Below are 16,965 nucleotides of genomic sequence, written 5' to 3' on the forward strand. Positions count from 1 at the left end.
TTGATGCCCATTGTGCATATGTATTATGATAAAGTCTTTAATGACATGATCATATACTTTTTTTCCACATAACCCTGGCCTCATTCATTGCACAGGATAGACACACAAAAGGACAGGATTAAGGTTGTGCGGGCAACCCTAAATCTGGCATTTCCTAATTTGGTATGCTTGACATTGCAATTTAAATAATTATTTTTATATATTTTACCCCATATAATGGGAGGCAACATTCAAATGAACACATTTCACACCAAAATAAACATAATGAAACAGAATTTTCTTTCTTTTTTTCTTTTCAACTTGCCTCTTAAAATAAGAGAAAAAATAATGGAAAAAATGTTAATGCAGTGTTACAAATCAGAATTAATATACACTAATGTCAGGAAATTAAAAGCTTTATTTCCCACAGCAACTGTAACAGCCACATTGCACAGATATAGTGAGTCATACACGCAGCATATAGAATACTACATTTTCACAAAGGGGGCTGACTTATGGTTGCTGTGGGAACCCTGAACTTCCTAACATGGGTATGCACAGTCCTACTGCCTACTTATGATGTTGCATTATCTTTGAGGAGGAAGAAGAGTTAGCGCTGAATATCTAAACACTCTCCTTCCATACTCAGCATCATGCTGTGAGAAATCTTGTATTCAAGCCATAAAAACTCTTCCTGTCTTGCCTCTAGCTCACTATTTGCGTCCCTTAAATCTCTTATCTTCTCTCCTACTTTCCTATTTTCTTCCTCTTTCACTTGCCTTCCATTCCAGGATCACAGGCACGCAGGATCCATGAGCGAGTAATGAGGATACTCTAAGATTAAGTGTAAATAAAATCCTCCTAAGTGAAGTTATTATATTCAATTAATAGAAATGTATTTAAAACTGTCCCCTGACTTTGAAGCTGCAGTGGCAGCTGCTGCTGTCAGTAATCTTGACTTGTGCTGTGTTGCATTGGCTGTCCCAATAAGTACTGCCGCATAAGTCTGGCATGCTCTGATTAAATGAAGAAAAGAAATTTGTCTGAACTCTATCCTTTAACCTGTCTGATTTATATTTTACTGTCAATATTCTGAATTTTAGAAAGTCTCTTACCTGAGGTCTATCTATGTAAATTATGCTGGTGCATTTATGAAGAAACCGAGGATGGATTTTATTTAAACGTTCTTGAACAAATTCAAACACCTTAAACAGCACCTGCAGGTTGTTTTCTAACATTCTGTGGATTTTTGTAGAGGGAGCATAGCTAAGTGTTTAGAACACAGAAATGGAAATGGGGATTTATTTATTCTAGTCCTCATTCTGTCCATGACTCTGTGTGAAAATGGACTCTTCATCTCAGTTTCCTTCATCTGTAACAGCGGGTATAATTGGCAGATGTTGTTCCTTGTAAAAAGGGAAGTCTGCATACGTAGTGCCTTAAATTATGTACAAATGTATATGAAATAGCAATAGTAGGATGTGTGGGCATAAAAGTCATGGCTGTGAAGGTGGTCCTTTAGGACTCCAAAAAGCTGAGCTTTATTTTTGGAACTTGCCCTGCCATAATCCCTTCTGTGATCAATGTCATGTCTGCTTTTTTGTTTTGAATGTAATGTGGTGACGACACAGGAAAGGAAACAGAACGCCAGGTTTGTTGGTAGCCAGAGAGCTTTACAAGCCTCTTGCAAAAAGCCTCCCAGGAAAACTTTTCCTGGGGTTTTTATTTCTCTCCTTACTTTGTTTACAACTCTTCTTAGTGGTTACATTCCTGCGCATAGAAAAGCCAGGCAGTGTACATGCACATAAGATAACGAACCCATCTCTTGAGCGCGTGAACACCAGCTGCGAGGGTACAATCAAATCAGCCAAATAAGTTTCCCAAACACAAACGCTGGATTGAAGGTCACTCCTGCCTCGTAGCCATGGGAGCAGTTTGCCGCGCCCGTGGGCTGGCGATTCGGGAGCTATGCATCCCTACATCCCCCGTTTTATTATATAGATGCGGTGCTTAAACAAAGCACCTTCGCAGGGTAGCATGCACAATGTCACTAGATTGGGTAAACATTAAACAAAGCAGCAAAGTAAAACGCCAAAAATCAAAACTAGGACCCCATACTATAAAAGGGTTTTTATCCACTCTAAGGGTGGCTATGACTAGATATAATCCCACCAAGGAGGAAAAACATCCTAGCGGATAGCTTAAGCATAACATTTCAGCATATCAATTTGCTATTACATACAATTACTATTATCAGTAAGCTTAAAACAACACATTTCTTTTACTGTCTCACACCCCAGATGTTGCTGGGTGGTTTGCAGACAGGAACAAGGCAGGTACTTAACAGACCTTGCATGTCCGGGGCAACGGCCAGGCAGAAATCAGATTGATTTAATACTTGTGCCAGGTGGACCCAAATGTCTTGTAATGTGGTGTCATTAACATACACACAGCTGTCATTAACTTGAAAAAGTAAGTGTCCTGTCAGGTGTAATCCCAGGAGCACTGACTAAAATTAACTGGGCATACCAGGTAGTCTAATTTCCCAGATGTCTCGGTGAATTACCCAATCCCACATGCATCCTCCCCATGGACCCGGCAGGATTCGGTATGTGGGAGGCCACACCCCCTCAACCGGTCCATATGCTTGGAAGGAGCACTGAGAACGTTTGCACTTTTACCCAGAAAGTCTCTAAGTATGTCTCCATGGCCACAGATCAGATGGTACTCCTGATGTGTCTGTAAGGGCAGTGGGCCAAGCCTGATGCTCTAGATCATTTCGAATGGCCATTAGCTAGTCATTCAGGAAATCCTGAATTTCTGAACATGCTAGATCCCACTGCAATGCCTTCCCAGCCTTAGTGATATTCAATACCATCTCTGTTAGCAACTTCTGGGTCATTGTCTGTATTTGGATGTATTACAGGGGTAATAGTGTAATAGAGGAAATGGCAGGGGCAACGGCAACAAGGTGCCTTTGGTACTTATCATTTAAAATCCAATTAGGGAAGGCAATACATACTGAAGGACTTATTCAAAACACAGGGCGCAGCCTGTAGAATAAACCCCAAAATCCAATCAATACCACATTCTCAAGAATGGGTTCCACAAGTTTCTTCCTGCTAGTGTATAATTTTTTTGTTTCTTCACCAGGGTCAGTTCTTAATGTCTCTTGTAGTCAGGAATTCCTGGACTTTGTGGTTTCAAGGAAGCAAGTGTTCCTTCTTCTCTTTTCCTGAAACAGTGTGGTTTAGCATCATACAGGGGAGAGGTTACTAGCACATCACCCTGTAATGGTTTTGTGTCTTTTAGAAAAATTCAGAGGCACAGTAGGTCTGTCAGTGGACAAGGGAGAGGTTACTAGCACTTCACCTTGTCTTTTTTTCCTTTTTCCTGCTGTCCAGAAGGCACAGCAGGGCTAGAAGAAGAAATAGGCTTATCATCAGTCAAAGAGTCCTCCCGAGGTGGAGGGGTCTTTTTGTAGTGAAAAGCATGGGTCCAGGCAGTCAGTCCTTGGCACTTCACAGCGGTGTTGGTGGTTAACAGGACTTGGAAAGGGCCTTTCCAGCATGGAGCCAAAGCAGTCTTTCGTTGATGGACTTTACATAGACTCAGTCTCCTGGTTTTAATAAATGGCAGGGGTGCTAGGATCTTTGGGTAGCACTTCTCTACCTGTGAGAAAAGAAACCTAACACATTTCATTAATGCCTGGCAGTGTTTTGCAGATCTCATAGTTGCTCGGGCACATTTAAGCCCCCCCCTTGTCTTGGGGGTCAGCCAAGTTTTGGCTGTGGCCTTGGATGAGCCTGCAAGCTGTATTTTCCTCTCAGTTAACTCATTCTGTGCTTTTTCCTCTTCTCCCTTTCTCGGCTTCTTTTAACCTACAAAGGAAACCTTCACTCTTCCAGTAAAATAACTTTATTACAGAGCTTTGGAGCAACAAACCGGGACAAGCACACCCACTTTTGAGGAGTGCACTCGGTACAACCTCAGGTGTCTAATTGCTTTCCTCCCTCCCCAGCCCTCTGGCTAGAAATCTGAGGTAGCCAGAAGGATCCCATGGGCAATATGGGGAGTGGGTTAACCTTCCATGTCCTTGCTTCCAAAGACTGTTGGTATACAACTCTTAACAACAATTTTTGCCATAAAACACAAAAATAATCCCTATTGTGCCAGTAAATGCATGGTACATTGAATGCTGTTCAGCTGGCATCCGTTTTCTCTGATGATCTGAAAAACAAAAAAACAGAGGTCTACCCCTTTTGGGCAGTCAGTCATTGCTTAAAATGTTTCCTTGTATTTGTTCATAGGCAGCCCAGATTTCAGTGGCTTCTACCTTATTAGTTAGAAACTTGCATTAATACAAATGCTTTCTGGCTTGCTTCCAAATCCAAAGCTATCCACAGCTTAAAGATTTTTACTTAAAAGGGACACAATTAACTTTCCCAGCCTTTTGATTGCCTTTTACTTCTAACTCCTGCTTTCAAACACACAGTGATCTGAACAAGACAACACAACCTATATTGGTAGGTTTGCATTTCCTTTACCTCTGCTACAATATACACTGCACATATTCTGGGGAAAAGCGGCCACTGCGCAACCCATACGGGCTCGTCAGTGAGCCAACGGATGGGAGGGCCGTACGCCTAATCATCAATATGGATGGTGGCAGTTAAAGCAGTTCCCCTGAGGCTTCTGCCCCTTGTGCAGGGCAGCTGTCAGCAGGGCCATCTGATGGGTTTGAGTGCCTACATCAGTACACGCCTGCAGCAACTCCGCCAGGGTCGAAGGACTTAGAGGACTCGCTCGCAGCGGGGACCCTGTGAAACGCGCGACGGGCACACTGGCCAATGATGGGAAAAGCTACCTGGGGCGTGCCCACCGCCTGCTCGGGGATGCCCGAAAACTGCCCTGTGCCATATAACTGCTCAGCAAGATAAGCCCCCCCACCTTGTGCTGCTGCCACAAGCGCCTCTCGCTGGTACTCGCTGTCCCACACAACATATTGCGCGGGAGACAGCACCATGCGACACATGTCTTTCCAATCTTGGGGGAGCAAGTGATAACCGTTTGACACACCTTTCAAGATCCCCCGGAGCTCGTGCAGAACCGAGTAGGGGAGAGCCTCCCAGTCCACTACTCAGCCCCCGTTTCCATTATCCCGCCTAGAGACGGGGAACGCCTCGAACCCACACTTGGATTCCTTGTCGGTCAAGAGACCGGCCTCACGCGCTCGCCGCACTGCCGCGGCGACAGCGCCCCCCTGCCCGACCGGTAGGCAGGGGGGCGCCGCCACGGGCGGCGGCGCAGGGAGGGTCAGCTGCGGGCAGGAGGGGGGTGGCCCATCACCTGGGGGCAAAAGGGGGACCGGCTTGGGGCTGTTGGGGCCAATCCCCTCCAGTGCCTCCTTACAACGCTGCCAGAGCAGCAGGCACTGAACTGGGGCACGGGGTTTACTATACAAGGTGATCCCAATCCGTATCCAATCAGAAAGCTGTAATGACCTGCAGTCCGGATACCAGGGGCACTGGCGATCTATTTCCCTTAGGAGGTCCTCAATATGAGCGACCGGGACAGCGACACATGATCACTGTCGTATAATCTCTTGTAACTCTCTTGCGTGCTCCTTCTGGGCACTGGAAAGTTTCCCGCCCATACTCACGAATAAGGGGCGGCAAACAGCCGCGGGCGCGCTCGGCGTATCCAGCCGGTGAGTAGAGGGGTATCACGTCGGGGTCACCAGCTGTGGTGACGACACAGGAAAGGAAACAGAACGCCAGGTTTGTTGGTAGCCAGAGAGCTTTACAAGCCTCTTGCAAAAAGCCTCCCAGGAAAACTTTTCCTGGGGTTTTTATTTCTCTCCTTACTTTGTTTACAACACTTCTTAGTGGTTACATTCCTGCGCATAGAAAAGCCAGGCAGCATACATGCACATAAGATAACGAACCCATCTCTTGAGCGCGTGAACACCAGCTGCGAGGGTACAATCAAATCAGCCAAATAAGTTTCCCAAACACAAACGCTGGATTGAAGGTCACTCCTGCCTCGTAGCCATGGGAGCAGTTTGCCGCGCCCGTGGGCTGGCGATTCGGGAGCTATGCATCCCTACAATGTAAGATAATCAGCTGAAGACACAGGCTATTGCTTTTCAAACCATACAACATATGTACCTGGAGGTCCCTCTCATTCAGAAATACTTTAAGAAACCTTTGAACTGCTTGTGTTCTCTCTTGCTGTGGGAAATATTGCTGCATATATCTCAAGTGTGCTTCCAGCAGCTAGAGAGATTTGATACACAGCATACTATTCCTTTCATGGTTTGTGTACAGACTGAGGTGAAGGGACATAGTGATGAACAGAGTAGCCAGAAGCATTGTGTTTTCTAAGCGTCTAAGGAAGGCTTTGGCAAATAAGAGCTTGTCTACACACAAACATTTTACCACTTTAACTTGTACAGTTAAAGCAGTACAACCCTGCGAGTGTGGACACAGTTAGTTATACCGGTACAGAGGGTGCTTATACTGGCATAGCTTATTCCATGGGACGGGAAACAAACTATACTGGTATAAGGCCACTGTTATGCCATATAACCGCCCACACGAATGGTTATACCAATAAAATTATAGCCATAAAAAAAATCACCCCTAACCACCATAGTTATACAAATACAAAAGCTATATGTAGAGCAGGTCTTAATGTAGGTAACAATCATCATGAGTGAGATGTTTTCATTGAAGGTTATAATAAATGGCACAGGTTGGTCAGGAAAAAATATAATGAAAAAAGTGAAAATCATCATCAGCAGGACCAAAATCTTAATAGCAAATACAAAAATGCCCACCAGTACCTCAAGAGCAGGCAGAAGGAAGGTATACAGTACCAAGGCATTCACAGAATGCTGCTCTCTGGCTCGGGCAATGCTTGTGAATGACTACGAAGATTGCAGTGTACATTTTTTGTTATGGTTTAGTGGCTGAAAATGATGAGATGCACGACATCATTGAACCAGAAGGTTCATTTCAGGCTAATGTGCAAGCAGAGCTGGAACAGCTATGGGCCCCATTATCTGATAAAGGTAACCATGGAATTCACATCCAGCTTATGCAATGTGCTTTTCTAGAAAACGGCCTTATGGGAGAATAAGCCCCGATGGTATTTGCTGAATAATACTGATCTTATTCATTCAAATTTTAATCCCAACTGTAAATAAATCCATTTGTTACAAAGACACACTTACAGAAGTTACTAAGAAAGGAAATACAGTATTTCATTTATCATGATAGAGAACCCTTAATAGCATCTATGGAATACAAGATTTGTCATTGAAGATGTGCTTATATGACCATTCTGTACTCCTAAGGATACATTTACAATGAAGAAGATATACTGATGAAGACAAGTAAATATCATTTGCTTATTTCTTAATTCTTTTTATTTATTAACTTTTCTGTTATAGAGTAAGAGAACCATACAAATAGCAATAAGAATTATTTTGCAAACATCCACAGAAGTACAGTAGACATCAAGGCAGATTCTATTGGGTCAGAATCTGTTCAGTTACACCCAGACACCCCCACTTGCATCAATGGATTGTTCAACTGTCACAGAGCAGAATTTGGCTACAGTCTCCCAAAATCCAGAGAGGACAAAGGTAGAACCCCAGCTAATAGAAGATGCCTCTCATATAGCAGACAAAGGCTTAATAAAATCCAGTGTCTAGAAACTGAAGTTAGAAAAACTCAAACCAGAAATCAGACACACATCTTACAAGTGACAGTAATTAACCATGGGATTTGGTAAATTCTCTATCACTGAGTCTTTAAATCAAGACTGGATGCCTTTCCGAAATACACAGTCTATTCAACCACACATTATTGAGCTTGATGCAGGAATTTCTGAGTGAAATTTCACGGTCTGTGTTACGCAGATCAGACTAGATGATTATATTAGTCTCATCTGACCTAAAATATAATCTACCTATCTATGAGCATTCTCCATTTATAGAATTACAGTGCAAATGGCAGACGCTTCCCTCAAAAAGCAGTGCCCTGGGTTTATGGATTTAATACACAGGGTTCTCATAGATTAAAGCCAACGAAATCTAAATACACACCACCATAACTGTCTTGAAAACAAATTCATTATTAATATATTAGCCATATGTAAAATAACATTTGCTATTTAGGTCTTACATATAGGCTGCATACTCTCCTGTGAGTCCAGAGAAGTTTTAATCCATCACTATTCAAAGAGCACACTGGTTTGTGCAATAAATCTGAAGGGAACAGAGTGATAAGAATGAAAGTATCTCTGATTAAAACAGTAATTCCTTAAAACATCAGACTAATCAAAATACCAGCTTGTGCAGTGAGGAATAAAATGAAGCATCGTAAGCAATAAAAACTAACCGGTACAACATAGGAAACATCTATACAGTCTCATAAACCTATAGACTTCTAATAGCACCTCATATTCAGTATAACAATTCAATTTTACTGATGAACAATTTATATCACAATAGCAATGAATATTCAAGTCAGGCATTGATTTCAGTACTGTTATCCTCTGCTCTTTTAATTTTTTCCAGCAGTCTAAACTTATTGAAAAAGAAACAAATTGTTTTTAGTGATGCATCCTACTTTGCAAGCCAAAGCAGAGTTATAGACCTTTTTTATTTAAAAAAAAAAAAAAAAAAAAAGCCAATTCTCTGCTATCAAAAGCTTTCACTTTGGCTGGCTTAGCAGTTAGCACTTTGACGGTTGCCAGAAAAGATTAGGATTTTATTATAGCCTTCAAATATCAATTCTTTTTCTGAGTTATACAAAGTCGGTGAGCCTTTTCTGTAGGTCTGCTAGTGTCGGAGTGAAGACAGTGCCTGAATATTTTTTTATTGAAGGTTTTCTTTTCTGGCTGCAGTATGCTACTTCCCTGTAGGAAGGGTCTTCCACAATATCAAAGTCTAAACTTTGGAAAGAAAATCTCTAATTAAACCAGAGGCAAACCAGTCCCCTAACTAGGGAGAATAGCAACACATTTTTGTTTCATTCCAGTTTTCCCCAATGGTAATCTTTCTTTCCTTCATAATAGACAATTTTTTCATGTACACAACACCTATGTGACCATAAGTATAACTCAGAGTTTGTCTACAGTAGAGCACTCAATTATTTATGCTTCTGTATGTGAAACTGCACCAGCTGATGCACCGTTCATCCAGGACATCCACACCAGCCAGCTTCAGTTGGCATCAGGTTTCCCTTTGACTCACACTTGGGTCTGCCTTACTCTGAAAGAGGAAGATGAAGAGCTGTGAGAAGCTACCAGCCCAACTACTATCTCCTGTTGTAGACCCGTCTGTGAGAACCCATCTATGGTTCATCAGAGAAAAAGCATATGACAATGAAATATCAGTGGTTCACCAGCTGAGAAGTTACAGACCTGAAGCAGGAGTTTTTAATGGTGATAATAAAAGTCATATAAGGAAAGAGGTCAGATGCATCGTCAGCTGACAAGCCATAGCTGATCACTGGTCTTAATGTAAATGAGAATTAGGCTCCTTGGGCATCATTTTCATGTATGTGATTTAGGAGCCTAAAGCCAATTTTCAAATGTGATGTAGGCCCAGATCCCCAATTTAATTTTTAACTTAAATGGGAGATAAGTGCCTAAATACCTTTGAGGGTCTGGATCTAGGTCTTTTCTGAAAACACGACTGTAATGGGGTATACCAGGCCCTTTGAGGCCCTCTGCTAGAGGCCTCATGGTCCTGCCACACCCTGCCCCAGGAAAGGAGCAGTGAAGGTGGGTCCTCCAGGCCTGCCTAAGAGAGGCTGCAGGGAAGCAGCCAATAAGGGCACAGCAGGCTCAGATAAAAGGAGCTGCAGGAGCTGAACAGGTCAGCAAAGAAACTCATGATTGACCAGACTGATGGGAAGAACAGAAGTATTTTCTAAGGGTCTATCTACACTACAGCTGATAGGGCACTGGCACTGCAGCTATGCTGCTGTAGCGTAGCTGCTTTCTACATCGACAGTAGGGGGATTTTCTGCCAATGTAACTAATCCACGTCCAAGAGGCAGTAGCTAGGTCAATGGAAGAATTCTTCTGTTGACCTAGCCATGTCTACAGTGGGAGTTTTGTTGACCTAACTATGGCACTCAGGGCCTGAAATTTTTCACAGTCTTGAGCGACATAACTAGGTTGATCTAATTTTTCAGAGCAGACCAAGCCTAAGTGAGACTATCATTCTGATGCACAGTAGTGCAAGATACTAAGTAAATGGGGTTGAACAGGTAAGTGTTATTCATTGCAGAATTCAGTGAAGGGCTGCCATATCTGATTATATGCAGGAAGTTTGCCATTTTGTCTGTGTGAAATATTCTCACATTTAGCAGCTTCCATTAGAATAATCCACTAATGAAGTTGCTGCAGCCTTCCATGTCAGGATTTTTGTTTAGTTAGCTACAAAAACCCGCAAGAAGTTGAGTGTGTTTTTTCTTCTTCTTATGGATTTACTTAATTTAAAGAAGCCCTGCTATTAAGAAGAGTTTATTTTCACTTGGATTTTGTCTCTGCTTTGCAATTCATAGTGTTTCACTGCCATCTTGCTTGGACTACTGCAATACATTTATTTTCCAGTCTGCTTTTGGCTGCAGGTAATTAGAAGATCCAATCCCTCTCCGTCCATCTGTTGTGTTAAATTAAAGTAATTCCTTCCTGCATGTGATTATTTACACCATATAAACAGGGCACAGGCACCAGTGCACAGAAATCCGAACTGTAATTTAGAGGGGGAAAAACAAAGCTAAGATTAGGGGGCTGGCAGCGTTTATTTGCTGAATTTATGATATGAATAAACACACGTAAAGTTAGTGTTTTTATTAACTATTTCAGTGCTGCCTAATGTATTAGGAACCAAGATCTGGTTAGCTGGTTTATTACCCTTAAAACTGTGAGTCTGGTAGCATAGAAATCATCTAAGAAACACATTAGTTAAATAAATTTCACTAACTGAGTGATCTTAGCAGGTTCTGCAAGCTCCCTGCTGTGAAGATGGAGTGAGCATGTTGTACAATTCTGTCAGATGCTGTCGACTGGAAAGATTATGGTTATGGGCAAGATGGTTTCATAGCCCTTTTCTTTTTTAAAAAATGCCTGGGACTTTATTAAATATCTGTGAGCAGTGAAAGAAGTCACTATATTGACATAAAAATGAGTACACCAAACACTTTCACAATTCCTATGTCCTTCATTGCTACAGCATGTATCCTTTTCAACTGGAAGAGGGTTAATGTGGGCCAGGTGTGAAACCATATAGATCTATTTCACCACATTCTGGTTCATCAGTTTTTTACAGCAACCTAAACTGGTATAAGGAAAGCTGATTATCCCATTAGTGCCAGATCCTGATGGTAGAGCGAAGATAAAGTTTTCCATGATCCCATGATTGCAAAATTTTCCAACAAATCCACTACAGAGTTGTGCTTCAGAATCTAAGCCTTCATTTAAAAATAAGAGTTATGATTCTATCCCGGGGGGTTATGAAGAAAACTTTAAACATGAACCAAGTGTCATTTAATATAATTTTGTCTTCCTGAGCCTGCTGAGAGCCTAGGGTTGCCAACTTTCTAATTGCTGAAAGCCGAGCACCCTTACTCTGCCCCATTCCCTGCCTCTTCCTCCGAGGCCCCACCCCTCCGCACTCCTTTCCCCTCTCCCTCCATTGCTCATTCTCCACCCCCTCCTTGCACTCCCCTGCTGCCTGCAGAGCCAGGCTTGGAGAAGCTGATGTGGAGCCTGCCTGCCTAATCGGGGCACAGCGAGAGTTGGTCCCCGGAGCGGGGAGCCAGGGAGGGGCTGGTCCCTGTAGCGAGGGACCAGGGCCAAGGCAAGGTCCCCAGAGCAAAGGGCCGGGACGCGGAGGGCTTGGACTCAGTCCCCATAGTGAGGGGCTAGGGCAATTGGGGTCCGGCAGGGTAGAAGCGGGGGTGGACAGGATCCCTCCCCCAGGCAGCGGCACCTACCTCTTGGAGCCCAGTCTGGAAGCCAGCCACTGCTCTCTGTCAGGTGTCAGCAGCTGAGCAGAGAGCAGCCCCTCCATGTGGCTCCAGCTGCAGCTCTTCCTGCCCCCCAGTGGTGGAGGCTGGTTACTGTGGCCAACTAGACTTTTAGCTGACCAGATGCTGCCAGGATCCGTTTTCAACCGGACGTTCCAGTCAAAAACTGGACACCTGGCAACCCTATGTCAGCTTGAGGAAAAATGCTCTGATTGGTGGTAACTGCCCCATCATTTCAATAAGGTGTAGACTCTGAAACCTAGAGATGGAAATCTAAATACCCTCATTAACTATTTCACTGCTGTTCATTTTAGCAGAAGCAATCACCTCTCAAGCCCCTACTGTCCTCTCGTTAGCCATCAAACTCTCCATCTTTGCCTGACAACTTCTACAATGCAGCTGTATGTCATCAATGCACAAATCTGCAGCAAACTCAAAACTAAAAAGGTGGGGCCAATCTAAAGTAAAAATTGAATGTAATAGAAATACCCTTGCAAGCTACTGTCTTAGATTGTATTATTTATTTTCATGTGTAGTTCAATAAAAATCTATTTTAAAAAATTTAAAGTTGTTACAATATTTTTGCAGAGTGCTGCAGAAACCAGACGCCTTGCAGTATCATTTAGTCGCCCAACTTGCCACAGAACACATGGGCCTTTGTGTATAATGTACCTATTTTTGTCTCATAGACTCTAAGGTCAGAAGGGACCATCATGATCATCTAGTCTGACGTCCTGCACAATGCAGGCCACAGAACCTCACTTACCCTCCCCACTCCTGTAATTGACCTCTGGCTGAGTTACTGATGTCCTCAAATCATGCCTTAGAGACTTCAAGTTACAGAGAATCCACCATTTACACTAGTTCAAACATGTAAGTGACTCATGTCCCATGCTGCAGAGGAAAGCAATAAAACCCCAGGGTCTCTATCAATCTGATCCAGGGGAAAATTCCTTCTTGACCCTAAAATGCTTGTCCTCCAGGCATTCCAGGGTATGGTAAATGGTACAGTATGAACAGCTGTACGTTATTATAAATATAAAAGCTAAACTTCAATTAAAAAATTCTGTTTATAAACTGACTTCATATTCTTCTCCATTTTATTATAACGTGTGAATTGAATTGGGGATATGTGGTGAGCCATAAGCATCAGTGCATACTCTTTACCTCTTGAGTTTCTGTAGATCGGCTACTCCTCTATATTGTTGTAGTTCAATATTACTGTTCATTTCCTCAAAAAATAAATAAAGGACCAGCTCCAAAGCCATCCAATGGGGAAAAATACCCTTTGACATCAATGGGTGCCCTTAATAGTCAATATCTCAGAGATCAAAATACATATACTATTCCCCCACCCTCTTCCCAGTAGTAAATTCTTCTCTGGGACCTACTCAAAACACTAAGGGAAAAGATATCCCAGCTGATACTTCCTTGTTCTACAATGGAAATTTAAAAAAAAAATCACCTTCTCTGTGGTGGTGAAGAGATTTCCAGCATACTCCTAAGGGACTAGAAGGTGCTTTAGATATTGTTTCATCAACTCCACAAGTTCCCCTAATGTGGGGTCCCATGCGGAGCGGATAAAGCACACGACCAATGTGGTTGCAAGCTGAATCTGAATTCTGTTTATTGCAAGCTTTCTTTTATAGTTTTTCTCAACATTACATAACACAATTAGGCTATAATAACACATCTATGGATTGGACAAGAAGGAGAATCATGTGTTTATCACATGTATAGCCCCACACCGATTGGTTCAACTGTTCCTTACATAAGGCCATGATTTGTTTACCTCATCTTATATAATACTAGACCACCAGGGGGCCTTACATAAGGCCATGATCATCTTATATAATCCTAGACCACCAGGGGGTCTTACATAAGGCCATGATCATCTTATATAATCCTAGACCACCAGGGGGTCTTACATAAGGCCATGATCATCTTATATAATCCTAGACCACCAGGGGGGCCTTACATAAGGCCATGATTTATTACCTTGCAAGTGTCCCATCGTGACCCTTACCTCCTCATGGAACTTTTCATTAGGTTGGTGTAGGGATGATACATCCCCACACCTCCCCCCTTTTTCTTAAATAAGGCCTATAGGAGGGTTCAACTAACATTAGGACAATTACTAGCCACCTGACTACTTTTTTTGAACCTATAAAACTGACGACAGGTGACATTTAACAACTGGGAAATATATAGAGAACTATTAAAAAACATAATATTACATAAATAAGAAAACCATTGGGGATCCGATGGGGTGGCCATGAACAAGCAAAAAGGGCTTTTTGGCCAGTTTGGTTCGCCCAGGTGATCCAAACATTTTGTCGTGGGTTAACAAAAGGTACAGAGTTTGGACATAAAAAGACCCCTGCTCCTATAATAAGGAGTCTGAACAAACAGAAGTACAGCATTATTAGGTGTTTAGGCTGTGACAAACAAGTGCAAGTCCGGTGCCACGGGGTTCTGTGGATCCGGTGTTACTACTGGATAAGCCTCAGGCGCAAATTCCCCCTCTATATGGGCTTCCCTAATAAGTCCGTGCCAACGCCTTACGGGGTCCGGGGGGCCCGAGCCGCCCGGGATATTGTCCGAAGCATGTCGCAGGGTGGAAACATCGGATGAGTATGCCGGAGGCTTTGGAGCAAACGGGTTGGCGACATCCAGTGGCCGGTGCGTGGACACGTTATCCCGTCCAGTGCACCCAATCGCGCAGCCCCACAAACCACAATGAGGACAGGGGGTAGCTACATCATCCGCCGGAGGGATCTTATCTGGCGGTTTTTTCCTATATGTCCTTTCAAAGTTAGATAAGCCTGGCTCCGCCATTCTTTTCAACCTATTCCGCAACTTCTCACCCTGCCCCGGGAACTCCGCCCGGAACTCTGGGGTACAAACATCACTGGTGACAGGAAAGCCGGGCTGGTTCAGGGCTCGCAATGTGTGGGACTGCGGGGGATGGCTCTCACCGGCCAAATGGGACAACTGATTCAGCATGTCCTGTAGCTGAAGGCCCTGTTTGTACATTCCCGCGTTTCTGCCCCCATTTCAACAAACGGGACAACGCGTCAGAGGGAAGCTTCTCTCCCCGCTTTTTAGCGATGCGTAATAAAAAATCATGCACCATCTCCTCCCCTGCAGACAAAGCAGAGCCCATTTTATTAAAAGCAGCCGCTCACCTGTGAGCTCACGAACGTCTCTCTCGGACGACCAGGAGCCGGTATCCTCCGGTACCTCCTGCCGCGGCTGCCACCTCCGTCTTTCCTCACCGAACGCTTCCGTTGGCTGTGAGCTCACGAACGTCTCTCTCGGACGACCAGGAGCCGGTATCCTCCGGTACCTCCTGCCGCGGCTGCCACCTCTGCCTTTTCTCAAACCATGTTCAGTTTTTGGTCGTGCTCCAGTTGACACTGAGCTTGGCAAACCATTTAAATCTTGGTACCCTGCCCTCTTATTCCCACAGATTCCCTTTATCTCTGTGAAGAAGCCCTGTCTCCACCTTAACAGGGCATGGCTGTTTGCGCTTTTTGGAAGAAGGAGTTCTGGAAGGAGAAGAGCCAGCACTGAGAGCCTCTTCAATATCTAAATTCAATTGTTCCAGTTTCTTCATGAGAGATGACATAGAGTCTGACCACTCAGATCCTTTTTTTTGGTTGGATCTGCTTTCTCTTTGCTCAGCTTTTGAGACAACACCTGTTGGGTCTACTGTCTGAGAACATTGATCCCTGCTCCACTGGCGGCTGTGTCTAGTATGATCTCTGCTAGCTCACTCTGGGCAAAGTCCTGGCTGCCTTGATGTCCAAGCCGAATCACGTCGGGGTCACCATTTGTGGGGTCCCATGCGGAGCGGATAAAGCACACGACCAATGTGGTTGCAAGCTGAATCTGAATTCTGTTTATTGCAAGCTTTCTTTTATAGTTTTTCTCAACATTACATAACACAATTAGGCTATAATAACACATCTACGGATTGGACAAGAAGGAGAATCATGTGTTTATCACATGTATAGCCCCACACCGATTGGTTCAACTGTTCCTTACATAAGGCCATGATTTGTTTACCTCATCTTATATAATACTAGACCACCAGGGGGCCTTACATAAGGCCATGATCATCTTATATAATCCTAGACCACCAGGGGGTCTTACATAAGGCCATGATCATCTTATATAATCCTAGACCACCAGGGGGGCCTTACATAAGGCCATGATTTATTACCTTGCAAGTGTCCCATCGTGACCCTTACCTCCTCATGGAACTTTTCATTAGGTTGGTGTAGGGATGATACATCCCCACACCCTAATTGTCAAGCTACCTCAGAATCTATTTACACAGAACCAAGCAGTGCAAGAGAGGCTGGCTGAAGATATTTACTACACCGAAAAATAGCTATACACCATTTCTTCAGGAAAGTGCAGCATTCTAACGACTTGAGTACAGCACTGACAGTACAAGTTACTTCCCACAGACATCATCATTGTGCTTCTTGTAAATCCCAGCAAACTACATGCCATCTTCAACTTACATGACAATACAATATCCCTGAAGTGATGCAGCACACTTGAAGATACACATCTAAAGGCAGCGTTGGCTGAATAATGCATTTTTCTCTTTAGTTTGTTTCTCTCTGTTAGAGAAATCAAACTGAGAATTTAATTCATGAAAGAAAATGTCATGCCCATTGACCTGACATAAGGGTAAAGTATATCAAGAAAAAGTAGATAGATTTTATTGTACAAAATAGTCCTGTTTCCCTGAAAAAAAATCTACTGCTGGGCAAAAGTGTCACATTATTGTACACCTTCACAATAGCATATATAACCATTCAGAAATATATTAATATTTTAGAGGGAATTTGTCTAGGGTTACCATTCGTCCGGATTTACCCGGACATGTCCTCCTTTTTGTGCTAAAAATAGCGTC

The 16,965-nt window shown here is 43.4% G+C and overlaps 1 long non-coding RNA gene across 1 annotated transcript; it reads right to left on the minus strand.

Moving 5' to 3' along the window:
• Window positions 1-256: 256 nt before the first annotated feature.
• LOC128832563 (uncharacterized) lies at window positions 257-6,083 on the minus strand. Its single transcript, XR_008444004.1, has 2 exons — window positions 5,642-6,083; window positions 257-3,651 (listed from the first exon to the last, which is right to left on the minus strand). It is a non-coding gene; the product is annotated as an uncharacterized LOC128832563 (long non-coding RNA).
• Window positions 6,084-16,965: the final 10,882 nt, after the last annotated feature.

The sequence above is a fragment of the Malaclemys terrapin genome, chromosome 2, assembly GCF_027887155.1.
Source record: "Malaclemys terrapin pileata isolate rMalTer1 chromosome 2, rMalTer1.hap1, whole genome shotgun sequence".
Taxonomy (NCBI): domain Eukaryota; kingdom Metazoa; phylum Chordata; order Testudines; family Emydidae; genus Malaclemys; species Malaclemys terrapin.